Raw genomic sequence first — 12,637 nt, 5'->3', positions numbered from 1 at the left:
TACCCTTCGATGAAATTAAATTGCCTTGCGAAGCATCAATAATGGCATAAAAATTGATTACATTTGCTGGGGACAGCAGCCAGAAGTCCAGTAGTTATAGTTGAGATGCAGAACTGTTGGCTGATCAGGAAATGGGCTAGAAGTAGCTGAGGCTTAGCCCATTCCAGGCCATTGGTCCCAAGCCTTCCTCCCTTTATTTTCTTGCACTAACACCAACTATTAAGGGGGGATTGGGGGGAATATCCTTGAGGCCCAAGCGTGTCCCAGTATTTGTGTATCTGTGCACGAAAATGGGTCTTACTCACAAGCACTGCGAAACAAGTTTAGAGTTTATTTAAGATTAATATTTAATATTCAATAAAAAAGATGAAAACTAAGTCCTATTTTGTACAATATATCTTTAATTTCAATTTTCATTTTCAATGAGTAAATAAAATAATAAAAGCGATAATTTATATATCAAGTAACCGCTTATTTAACTGAGTTATGAAGTTATCAACCTTGTCTTGTTTTTAAAAGATCCCCAATTTTTTTCCGTCTGCATTGCCACTCTGGAGATAGTTGCCATAGAACAGGCAACATCATTTAAACTTGCACTGATGAGGGTGAATACAAAATACGAAATACAAAGTAAAAAAATGTTTCCGTTTCTTGTTGTCCTGTTTTGATGACTCTCTCTCTCTGTCTGCCTGTGGGTGTATAAGTATTTATGTGACCGTGGGCGAGTGTGTGCGTGTGTCTGGGCCAACTAATAAATATGAACGAAATGAAACTGCCCAAAAATTTCCACACAATCACACATTATGCACACCCTCGCACTCACATGCACACATTAGCTATATAGTTTTGCCAGTTGGCTTTCAAGTTGACTGCAAAATCCGCAAAAGAACGCCACACGCACACACCCACATAACTGCCCCCCTTAAGAGTCTGTGCCTCTGTATGTGTGTGTGCGCATGCCAACTTTCGCTTCATAAGTGGTTGCCTCACATGTCCCTGCCCAAGTATGTGTGTGTACGGGTGCTGAAAAATGAACCCATCATGGCCGAAAAACTACAGCCGGAAATTCGGTTAGCAAGTGTTGGCTCCCTGTTTCCAGCGTGGGTGTCCTGCATGTGTGTGTTTAATGAGTGTCCTTGTTCTCATACCCTTCTAATAGAGGAGGACTCCACGCCGATCAACACCAACGGAACTATATTGATAGCTATTCCGTGCACCTGCAAAGGGTACATCATCTTCAAAGCTAAGAAATGTGGGGTACCTATGTTCCGAAATGACTTACTAGTAGAAATATTATTACTATTTTATATAATATAATATATATATGTATATTTAGATAATGTAAGAAATGAACTAAATACTTAAAACGTATGATAAGTAATAACATAAGATATAAGTCAAAATAATGAGTTGGTTATAAAAATAAAAATATAAATAAAAAATAATACACTTGATTCTGTTATTTCCAATTCAGTCTGTGCCCAACACGTTTTTCCTCGAACGAAAGGACGAAAAAGTGATTTAAAATGGATAATTAATCGTCAAAGGTCGGCTACAAAACCAAACTCATTCCCAAAGCATACAGATTCAGTTACATAAAAGAGTATGCCATCTTTCCTTGTCCGCAGTTTAACTTGTTTCATTCTGTATTTTTTTTCTTGAAGTCAAATTATGGTAACATAAATGTGGGCGGCAGGCGGGGCAGCGACATGGCAAAGGATAAGGATAACCCAAAAAAATGGTTGGCCAACCAAAAATGAGGGTCTTCGGAGCTGGGCAGAGATAGGAACTTGTGTGAGTATTTTTAGGCGCCTTTTTGATCCAAACAATGCCAGCCGCCTCGACTGCCATTCCCCCATTTGGACCCCCTTCTTCTTAAAGGCCAGCATTTTCTCTGGAAAAGCCGTTTGTTGAATTTATTTTCCCCATATCTGTACGTGTGGGTTGAGCAGTGTGCGTGTGTGTGTGTGTGTGTGTGTTGGAGCGAGTGTGTTTGTGTGTATCTTTTGCTGACTTTTCAGGCACTCAGACGCTCGGCCTGGATACACACGGTCAGGACACTTTCACAGGATAAACTGGCACGCACAATCCTTCTTGGCAAGGACCTCCTTTGTGTAGGCCCTGTCTGTGTCTGTGTGCGAGTGTGTTGTTGTCCTTCTTGTGCCCGTTGTCCTTAGCAGGCATCCCATCCTTGACCGCATCCCCAAATCCATTTTCTCTCTTTCGGTTTTTACTTGTATTTTATATGAAAACTTTACAACATACAAATTTGCATATATAGAAGTCCCCTCGTCGCTGTTTGTGTGTGTGTGTGTGTCTGTGTGTGAGTTTGCGTTTGTGTTTGTATGAGCGAGGAAAATGTATGCAAATTTCAAGTGTTTCCTCTTCGTTATGAACCCAACTTCAATGCAAAATTAACAGAAATATGCAAATTTTCTTTTCGTCCAGTCCTCCCCTTCTCTACATTTTAGGTTGCCAAAGGACCCGAGCCTAACGGCAGCCTCCATCTAAAGTTTAGGCATTTTGTACACAACTGTACCACAAAGTTTCGTGCAAGAAAATAAGTGGTAAACAGTCTTCTGGCGGTAACATTTTTAGATTTCAGCAACTTAAAGCAAATGAATTATCTTCCCGACAAGTCATGGATTGATTGAATGTCTTAACTTGACATTCATATAATAATAATAATGACTTAATTGGTGAATATGAAAGTAATATTCCAATAACACTCCTCATCCAAGCGAAATTTAATAAATTGTTTTAAGAATCCACTGATTCAAACGAAGTGTTACTGTATTTCCGGAATGCGATTGCACACAGGGCGTATTATTAACGACAGCCAAACGGTTCATTCACAATAGACCACCAAACCTCGTCGTTCTAGCTCCTAATGTCCCATTTCGGAATTCGCTCTCACACTCGCAGACATGGATAGATGTCGTGACCCCGCCTCTAACCCAATGACCGGGACCAACCTGGGCCAAACAAGGGTTAACAGCAATTTAAATAATAAAAGTGCTCGGCTCCGGGATTCGGGGAAACGGAAAAGTACAAAAAAAAACAGCGGCGCAACCCTTAACTTGTTGCTATGCTCGAAAGATGGCATCCAAAATGAAACTAGCAAAGATGCGAAAAAAAAAATAACGGACGAAAAGGAGTAAGGATTCACCGTTGGGCTGGCGACCAAGGAAAAGGTTGACCCACAAGCGGAATGTTCCAGCTGAAGTGGGTGATGGATTACGGATGGATGTCTGCGCGAGTCTGGGGAGACGGCCTACTCAAATGGATTACATGGGGAAATCTGGGTTAGAAGAGCCTTTCGCTTAAACCGCTATTGACCTGCGCTGGTCATAAATTTTAAAGCTGACAAATTTCGTTGCCGCAAGGAAACTTGTTTCCATCTCCAATGCGAGACCCCTAGGAACTGAGTGTGGAAAAACAAGTTCAAATGAGGAATTTTTCCCATCATCAGGGCCAGACAATTGCAGTTCAAATGGTCAAGGATACGCCAGGATGTGGCTGACGAACCCTCGGACCCTCGTAAACCAGTTTGGTCCAGCGGCTGCTGTTGCTGCTGCAGCTTTTTCGTGCCCGCCAGGTGTGGCAACTGATGCTGCCTGCCTACAGATCTCGATCCTTGAAACCACCCCGCGATCCCAGACCCACCACCAAAAGGAAACGCGAGCGTTTTCCGATCTTTTGAGCGTTGCTTTTTCTATAATAAACTTGCCCAACGGGTTTTCATTGTTGCCAACGGCGTCCTTTGTCCACATCCTGGCAGACAATGGACAAAGCTCTAGCATCCTGATTGCGATCGGATCGCTTGGCGTCGGTTCGACCGATCTGGCGGGTATATAAACTGCGGCTGCTGCGCAGAATCAATCAGTTTCATTTCAATCTTCAAACGCTGAGGATCAACAGCAGCAGCAGCACCAGCAGCAGTAGGAGCCGCACAGGAGCAACAGAAGCACCAGGATCGAGGACTCCTCGCAGCGCCATGTCCAGGCGGCGCTAAGGAGGCTGTTGCAGCATCTCCACACCGACAGAAGAACAAAATCAACCAAATCCACCGCAGCAAGCCCAACAAAATTCAGTCGAAAAAGTTGCAAAAATTCTACCGCCGAATGTCAGATTAATTTGTATAAAAAGAAACCCAAGTACCAACAAGCCAAACGAACAATTTGCGAAAATTGTTAATGTGAAACTTACACATTTTCGTGATATGGTTAAAGTATAACATAAATACTAAACACAACAAGGCAAAAGCCTAAGTTTAAGCAAAAATTTAACCAAATTCAAAAAAATCAATGTCAGCGAAATAACACATGAAATCAAAGCATAATTGAAATATTTTCACCACACACAACCACGATACCATCTTGGATTAATAATAATTCCAAAAATAACTAAAAACCAAATTCCAAAGTACCATCGAAAATTAAGGAAAGCTGATATCCAAGAAAATTGTAATTCGCCTGAAACCAATTGGAAAGTTAACAACACATCTGGCCAAATAGCACGAGATGACAAATATTTAGTGAAGAGAGATAATAATATCGTTTTTATATCTTACAGGTAAATAAGTTTTATACACTTGTCAGATCTTTTTGAAAATTGTAATTATTCCTGCAAAAACTTATACATTTCTTTTTTTAAATATATCCTTCAAGGAACCCCAGAATCTGAAGAAAGGAAAGCTATTATGGATCGAGCAGTAACCATATGTCTTGCATCCGGATCAAACTCACATCCCCATCAACGAAATTGTTATGAAACTCAACAAAATTCTTAAGTGTTTACTGCTCATAATTCTCTACTGCAATGACAATCTCGCCAAGAACGAAATTCAAAATCCAAACTGCTATCAAAATCGAATCGAAATTCCCAACCAGCCAAACTGCCAGTGTCTTAAGCAACTGCCACGCCCCGTCGCAGCCCAACGAAGAGTCCTGTGCCCCAAGCAAAAAATCCGGCCAGCAAATCACACCGAAATCCGACAGAAACTGCAAGGAAGGAAACCAAAATTCAAGTCCAGGCGCAAACCAAATATCCAAGTACACTTTTGCTGGGGCCAAAGCCGACAAAGCTGATGATGATGAACTCGATGGCGAGGAGAAGGATCGAGCATTTGACGGCGAAAGGAGCAGAAGGACGAAATGGAGCAGCGACGCCGACGCCGGCAGAAGCAGCAGATAATCAAGAGAAAGGAGAAAGCTGCCCCGCCGTAGATATCCAGCTGAATATCTAAGCAGGGGCAGTGATTTACCCCAAGCAGCAAAAGCCACCCCTCGACAGGAAGCACACACACATACAGCCCACATCCTGCGGCGAATTCACAAACAAGCACACACCGAGACACAGACAGAGAGAGAGAGAGTGAGAGAGAGCCGAAGCAGCAGCAAAGAGAGAGAGAGCGACTGAGTGCCCACCTTTTACTCTCCGAATTTCGCAAGTATGTTTTGACTACTGTTTAGAATCTAATTTCAAAAACAGATTTGAGTAACCCCACTGGAGCCTTACTAAGTAAAATTCCAAAAACAAAGAATTCCAATCACATTTAAAAGTATGCAAATTCAAAAACCTAAAACCGAGCCAAAGGTGAGCCTCATTTCACTCTCGTCAGCAGCCCAGAAGCAAAATTTCAAAATCCCACCGACACAACTCAAAATCCAAAAACGAACTCTTCTTCTACGGCATCGCAGAAGGCTTCATTTCCAGAAGGCAAAGAAAGTATCCCTGAATATCTTATTTTCGTTATTCAACCAAAGAGTTCGCCCCTGCCCCGCCAAATTCCACACACACAATGCAATAGTTTATCATTTTGTGTCCCAAAACGCAAATCGAATGAATACAAATTCCAAATTCGCGTTTCGTCATTACAAATCTTTAGTTAAACCACAATATATTAATGCAAAAATCAAGCAAATGCCAAAAGACAGTTTCGCATGGCCCAGAGCTTTAGGCGCAAATCAACCACCCAGCCACACTCACTCACACTCACACACACACACACACACACACTTTAGGAAACACACACACACGCGCAGGGGTATGCTCACCCATACACTCACCCATCAAACACTCACACCCCTTTGGCAATAAAATGGCTGCAAAGGAAGCTGCTTCTACGATTCCCAAGAAGAAAAGAAATAGCCTGACCCCCCAAAAAGTTCGATAGGAAAATACAACGAAAGCGAGTTATAGGTTATAGGTTAGCGAAAGGACTATAGCCAAACCAAACTCCAGTTAAACAACTCAAGCATTTCTCAGCGCTTTCAATATTTCGTTGACATTTTCATTAAAGAAAGCAAAGGCGTTGCGGCATTATTTAATCACACGTTTTTGAAAATTTCAAAGAAATATTTAATGCGCCAGAAGTGCTGATAGAAATTTGTACAGCAAACGACAGTACAAAACCCCAGGAAGTCATTTAAGCCACCCCCAACCCTTAAGTACTCAAAAATGTCTTCTGGTCATTGACTTAGAAACAACTTCGACCGACCAAACCAACATTCAAACGCAAACCTCATTACGATTAGTTCAGACAAATCGAAATCAATATACTGCCAAGCTTATTCTAAATACTACATTCCGGTTAAAAAATAGAATCATTTTTAAAATATCTTTGGTTTATTTACCCACGCTTTAAATTTACCAAAACGCGATATCACAACTATTACAATCACGAAATTGCAAAAATCGATCCAAATTCAAAAAAAGTTTTGCTTACACTAAAAATAATCGAACTTTATTATCCAAATCAAGCCAAACAAATTAAATTCATGAAAATCTGTAAAATACAATCTCAAAAAACTTTGTTTTTGAAAATATTTTTTCAAAACTTCTTATTCAAATTCAACATCAAAACAACTAAATTAAAGCTCATGTATTACTCCTAAATTTAAAAAGAAAATAATTAAATTTAACTGGTCTACTAAATTCAAAAATAACACATTTTTAGTAAAAATGAAAAAATTACATTTTTCCGACAACACACTGAAGAATTTTTAAAAATATTTAAAAAATCCAAATCGACAATAATTTTATTATTCGCTATGCATCATGAAAATATAAATCACGCATCCAAATTCAAAAATAATATTCAATTCAAAAAAACTACACTTAAATTTTAAACCAAACTCAAATTCTAAAACAATATAAGCCAACAATTTAAAAGAATTAAATTATTTTTTATGACAGTACTGGAAAATATAATGCACACACTAAAAATAAATCTTAATTTTCAAATTTCTGACAAAATTCAAAATTTAAAATTTAAGAAATCATCCAAAAAATTTTTGTTGTATAAAAATTGATTGCACGATAGAAATTCAAAATGAAATAGAATCAAATAATTCAAAATCCGAAAAGGTTTTACTATAAAATCAAAGAGCATAAAATTGACAAAATTCAATCAAAATCAAACCGTTAAAAGTCACATAAATATCTACCAAAATTCAAAATCAAAAAAGAAAAACTACCAAATTAAAAACTGCAAAATTAAAGATCAATTCAAATTAAGATTACAACCATATAAAATATCTAATTCCAAATCAGCAAAATGAATTATCGCGTAATTCTAAATTACAAATGTAAAAATCTGTTTCAAAATCAAGCACATAAAATTAAATTCAAAAGCTATTTATTGTAAATATCATAACCAAATTCCAAATCAAATCAAAATTCTAAAATCATTATATCATTGCAAACAAAAACATATCAGCATATCAAGCAAAGAAATGTCAATGTTTGATTATCTATATATTATAAAAACTCAAACCAAGAAATACATCAAAATCAATCAAAAACCGCAGTTAAAAACAAAATACAAAATTTATTTCTAACTTATTTAAATTCAAAAAGAGCAAAAACAACAAGAGCAAGACATTATACGAACAAATATTTAAAAGCAAAAGTTCGAACCGAATTCAAAATCAATATCCCAAATAATTTAGTTGAGTTCTTCAAAATTGTTTAAAATTTTAATATTTCTAAAAATTTATTTTTATAAAATTTATTTTCAAAAACACCAAGTAAAATGTCAGATTCAAATATTTTAAAAATCACTGCCTTTAATAGTTAGTTTCATTTCATGAAACTTCATGTTTCATTCAAAACAGAGACTATTCTTCATTAATTACAAATTTTATGAAATTATTTCACAACAAGTTAAAAAAAAATAACAAAAAGCCCTATTGGAATAACAATAAAATTAAAATTTCATATTATACTCTTAATTACACAGTTATGAAAATAGAACAATCAAAACACACATTTAGTTTCTAAATTTGAGTTTCAAAAAGAAACAAAATGAAGATAGCTAGTTTCATAAATATTTATTCAGACTGAAAACTATGAACTACAACAAAAATTTGTAATGATTGCAATTCAAAAGGCGATGAAACCAGTTCTGAGAAAATTATATATATAAATTGACAAAAGATTTACCGTTGTAAATATTCAATCAAATTAGAGTCTTAATGCATCAGGAAATTTTTGGAGTAAAGAAACATTTTGAATTAAAATTCACTATTTATGCAATTATGGAAACGTTTTATCCGGTAAAGAACGGAACAAACCGCAATACAAAAATCAAAAATTTAGAAAAAGTATAATTAAAACAAAAACTGAATATAATTTAGATCAAAAAAATTCACTTTCTTTCACAACTTTAGAAACTTTTCTTTTACATTTCATTTACATTATTAGTTTTTCGAAATATTCTCGTAAGGTAACTACTTCCAGTCTTTTTTTTTAAATTTAGACTCCTTTTCAAATTATTTAGCTCAATTTAACAAATTTAAAACATGTGCCACCATTTTACAATTTGCTCAATACTTTTTCACAATTAAAATGGTCTAGAAAACCAAAATTACCCGATTTGAATCTCAAAAGAAATCCAAATGCCTTAAATAACACAATTTATACGTGCATTCTACAAAATATTAAAACCAATCATATTAGAAATATTATTCATTTTAATCTAAATTGTATTAAATTTCTTTTATTCTTTTATTAAACAAAAAGGTTTCCCTTTTCAAAATAATAATAACATATCTAAATTACTTTATTTTAGAACCAGACAAACCAAATCCAAAAATCCAAATTCAACTTTCGGCTCCTCTGGCAATCATCAAATTTGAAAACCGAAAACCAAAATTCAACTCAAAATTGAACCACACCCCGGCCACAAAATTCAATATTCAGACCAAAATTTAATTTAAAGCATTTATCAGACCAGGTAATCAAAACTCTATCCAAAATCACACAAAGCAGCATAGTATTTAAAAACAATCAAAATGACAATAAGAATAAGTGCACATTCAAAAGTCCAACCAAACCAATGCCAAATTAAATAAGTCAAAAAAAAAAAAAACAACAAATCCTGTTCAAAAGTCGCAGCATTTCGAGGAACCTTCGGTGCATAATTATTACCACATTAAGATGATTAAGTATTCGCAGCCCACCCATTAAATTGAGAAAACAAAACCGAGCCGCCAAAAATTCAAAAACAAGAGCGAAAAAAAGAAGTGCAGCTAAATTTCAAAAGCCAGTATTATAAATTACAAGAAACTGCGGAAGTTTTAATGCGACAAATGTCAGGAGCAAAAACGCAGGCCGCCGCCGAAAGGCACCAAAAATTCCGAGCTGGAGCTGGCGAAGAAGACGCGACAGGAACAGGATAATGGTTAGGGAAACTCCTGGCAACTTTCTGGCCAAAATCTTAGAAATGGCGGCCAAAGGGCGCGGCGAGCGGAGAGCGGCCAAAGGGCAGATAAATCACAGCGAAACAAAACAATTCCCAGCTCTCGTGAAAATTCCAAATCCACAAGAACAAAAACTGAAACCGAAACTGAAACTGAATCTGAATCTGAGAGCACTGTATACTGTAAACTATAACAAAAACCGAAACCGAAACAAAAACAAAGGCACGCGATTTCAAAGAAGAGGGTTGCTAGACCAGTAACCAAAATCAGTTGAGCCGGCAAAATCAGAATCCCAGGCCAGCAGTCCAGTCCAGTCCAGTCCAGTCCAGTCCAGTCCATACTCAAAAGATTCCACGATGACCATGACCACTTTGATCCGCCCCCAGGAGAGACCGAATCCTCAAGCCCATTACTTTCGCCCGAAGGCCGCCGCACAAAAATCACAAATTTGAAGACAAACTGCAACTTAACCCAAATCCAATTCGTAATCAAAATCATTATCAAAATCAAAATCAGAAACTCAAACTCAAACTCAAAATGAAGGCATCAGCAGCATGGCCAGCAGAACCGCAACTTTAAATAATATTCGGCACGAGTGTCACGAGCACAGCTAAAACACTTGAAACTCGAAACTTAAAACTCCAGGCACCCAAACTCCCATTCTGAAATTGTGGTCAGACTTGGTTTCTTTGGCAAAAGTTCGAACCATCATCATAGCATCATGCAGCTGAAAGCACATCAAACAAAACTCCAAATTTATATAAACTACTGGCAATAGCCGAGGTCGAGGCATAATTGCCATCAATAAATAAAATATGGCTGGCATGAGCATGAGGTCCCCTCATAAGCAGACCCTCAGCCAAGAAGACAGGACACCCAATCCGAGCAAGAGACCCCGACCCATCCTCCGCAGCAGCCAGTCAATGGCCACTAGACAGCAGAACGTTTTGATTTATAAATTCATGGCAAAAGTTGCCCGGCCAAGTGGCAGCCGCCGACTATGACGACACATACACCGACTAACTATCCAACCATCCAGCCAGCCAGCCATCCAACCAACCAGCCAACCAACCAACCAACTTACCAACCAACCACCCAGAGACTTGGCAAACAAGAAACTGCAAAAACCGTCTTATGAAATTACACATTTCCGACTTGTACTAGTAGAAAATCCCTCGAAATCACCCAAGCCGAAGCCCAAAAAGAAAAAACCAAATTCAAGCAAATTCAAGCAACCAAATTTACAACGAAGTAGCAGTTATAGTAGCTCCAACCTCCCCTCCGACAAATCCGGCACAGAAATTTAGTTATGAATTTTATTTACACACAAGAACATTTCTAGAGAGCAGCATCTTCCCACCTTTGGCTAGTAGGACTACGATAAAACAAAAAAAATTTAAAGAACATATTTACCAAAAAAGTTTCGGGCAATTTGGAAATTTGCAAAAATCATTGAGACAAACGCGAGAAGCACCCACGAAGAGTAGCAAATGGAATCTTGTACAATAGTTCTATTGAAAGACATTCGAAATGAAAGAAAAGCAAAGAAAGCTAGAAAAGCATATCCTTCCCGGCCAGATCTACGCAAAGAGAGAGACAGATAGAGATAGATAGAGAGAGACAGCCAAACAAAAGGACAGGTAGTATGCGAGTATAGCATATATGCATATATTCCATAGCCAGAACAGGAGTAAAAGGACCACAATCGCGAAAAGTTAACATTTCGGACACAAGGTTGGGGATACCTAGTGTAATTGCTTAGACTTAAGAGTGTTGCACTAAGCCAAGTGCAGTGCCGACTGACCCCGCCCACAACAACGCCCCCCGTTGAGCAAAAAAAAAAAACCGTAGATAATGGAAATTTCCCATCGGGCAGACCAAAAAGATACATCTTAGGCCTCTTTAGACCCAAATGAAACAAAATGAAGACCTAAAGAAATGAAGAAAGAACAGGAACTACGATTAAGCGCGAATTGTACCACGTAACTACACTTTGTATCCCCTTAGTTAAGCTAAAATTATTCGAGATATATACGAGAAATTGCACAAAAAAAAAACGCACAAAATGCTAAAGAAAGGAAAACTAATGTAGATAATGCCAATCCTTTTGTCTAAAATTTCAACTCTTGGAAATTTCGCAATTGAATTGCGGAATATTTTAGACGAAACGATTGCCGCATTTTTTATGTGATTTTATACACACAATTCATTTGCACACAGAAGTATAATTATCTATATTTTATTTCGATAATCTCCCTACACTATCATTATCGTCGTCAGATTCAATTTCTTATATTTTTTTTTTCGACACATGTGATAAGCGAAAATGTTAAGCAAAACATTGGAAAAACGAATTTCAACCAGGACAAAAAAAAGAACCAAAATCAAAACTGTGTTAATCAATCTTTGATAGATCTACAAAAAAAATTTAAGTTTCAATAAGTAAGCTAAAAATACGAGTTTAATGTATACAAAAGTATCATTTGGCACAAATCCATCAAAATCACAATTAATCCTTTATACGAATATATATTATTTAAATTGTTATTTCAACCGTACAACCTCAAAAACACATAAATATTGTAAACATTAGAAATAGCGAGATTAAAAAAATACCAAACAAAAATCAATAAAATTGTACAAGCCAATTTGCTCTAATAACAAAACAATACAAACTGTCTTTTACTTAACTGTGCTATTATTAAGTGAGGATATTTGGAAAAGGGATTCCAAATGAAAGTGTGAATCTTCCAAGGGATATTTACGAAATCTGTAATAATGGTCACCACTTCTTCAAATGGTAAGAAAAAATTAATATATGTATATATTCGTCAGACATTATTAAAACTCTTATTTCCCCTCTTATCTCCCTTTAAATCTCTTATTTCAATATCTTCCTATAGTCTTTAAAATTATCTGAGAGAGCCAAT

The 12,637-nt window shown here is 36.8% G+C and overlaps 1 long non-coding RNA gene across 3 annotated transcripts; it reads left to right on the top strand.

The window, feature by feature from the left end:
• The first annotated feature begins 3,886 nt into the window (after window positions 1-3,886).
• Window positions 3,887-12,379, top strand: lncRNA:cherub (cherub). Of its 3 annotated transcripts, NR_048371.2 has the most exons (3): window positions 3,887-4,575; window positions 4,671-5,452; window positions 9,077-12,379. It is a non-coding gene; the product is annotated as a cherub (long non-coding RNA). The 3 variants fall into 3 exon arrangements; NR_125141.1 differs by having other exon boundaries at window positions 3,887-4,488; window positions 4,671-12,379; NR_048372.2 differs by lacking the exon at window positions 9,077-12,379 and having other exon boundaries at window positions 4,671-7,459.
• The last annotated feature ends 258 nt before the right edge of the window (window positions 12,380-12,637 follow it).

This window comes from Drosophila melanogaster, chromosome 3R (genome assembly GCF_000001215.4).
Source record: "Drosophila melanogaster chromosome 3R".
NCBI lineage: Eukaryota > Metazoa > Arthropoda > Insecta > Diptera > Drosophilidae > Drosophila > Drosophila melanogaster.
The sequence above is the reverse complement of the archived record's forward strand: the minus strand, read 5'-3'. Positions and strand labels throughout refer to the sequence as shown.